The sequence below is a fragment of the Cannabis sativa genome, chromosome 9, assembly GCF_029168945.1.
Source record: "Cannabis sativa cultivar Pink pepper isolate KNU-18-1 chromosome 9, ASM2916894v1, whole genome shotgun sequence".
Lineage (NCBI taxonomy): Eukaryota > Viridiplantae > Streptophyta > Magnoliopsida > Rosales > Cannabaceae > Cannabis > Cannabis sativa.
In genome coordinates, this window is record NC_083609.1 from 21,142,151 (window position 1) to 21,142,988 (window position 838).

The following is an 838-nucleotide window of genomic DNA, read 5'->3' on the forward strand; positions in this document are numbered from 1 at the left end:
GCAATTTTCAAAAGTATGCCCATCACCACAATACACACAAGAAATTTCTGCCCTTTGAATGGCAGCGGCTGGTTGTACACTTCCTCCCATATTCATGTTCTTCAAAATATTGGTCATTGAGGCCATTTGAGCGGTTAAAGCGATCAAAGCATCTACTTCAAGAACACCCGCTACTTTTCAACTTATAGGAGCTCTATTAGTTGACCATTGATAGTTGTTGCTAGCTATCCTTTCCAAAATCTCAAAAGCTTCATTGTAAGACTTGGAAAGAATGGCTCCATTAGCGGAAGCGTCCAACACCATCCTAGAGGCCGCATTGAGACCATTGTAAAATGTCTCAAGTTGGATACAATGAGGAATACCATGGTGTGGGCACTTCCTCGACAACTCCTTGAATCTTTCCCAGGCATCACTAGTAGTCTCGTCTTCCGATTGTTGAAAGGACATGATCTCCCTTCGAAACTTTGCATTTCTTGTCGGAGGAAAGTACTTTCTCAAGAATTTTTTCAGCCAAGTCATTCCAATTAGTCACCGAATCGGGAGGAAGAGTATTAAGCCATGCTCTAGCCCGATCCCTCAAGGAAAATGGGAACAACTTCAATCTTAAAGCCTCTTCACTTACTCCTTGTAGCTTGAAAGAGTCACTCACCTCCAAAAATGAGCGAATATGGAGGTGAGGATCTTCCGTTGGCAACCCACCAAATTGACCAACCGTTTGGAGCATTTGAAACATGACGGGCTTGAGCTTAAAATGAGGTGCTTGGATTTTGGGTCTCACAATACCCAAATTAAGCTCGTTGAACATAGGGGCTGCATACTCTCTTATTGCTCGAGCTCT

At 43.2% G+C, this 838-nt stretch overlaps 1 non-coding gene across 1 annotated transcript; it reads left to right on the forward strand.

The window, feature by feature from the left end:
• Window positions 1-358: 358 nt before the first annotated feature.
• On the forward strand, window positions 359-465 carry LOC133031626 (small nucleolar RNA R71). Its single transcript, XR_009684728.1, has one exon. It is a non-coding gene; the product is annotated as a small nucleolar RNA R71 (small nucleolar RNA).
• Window positions 466-838: the final 373 nt, after the last annotated feature.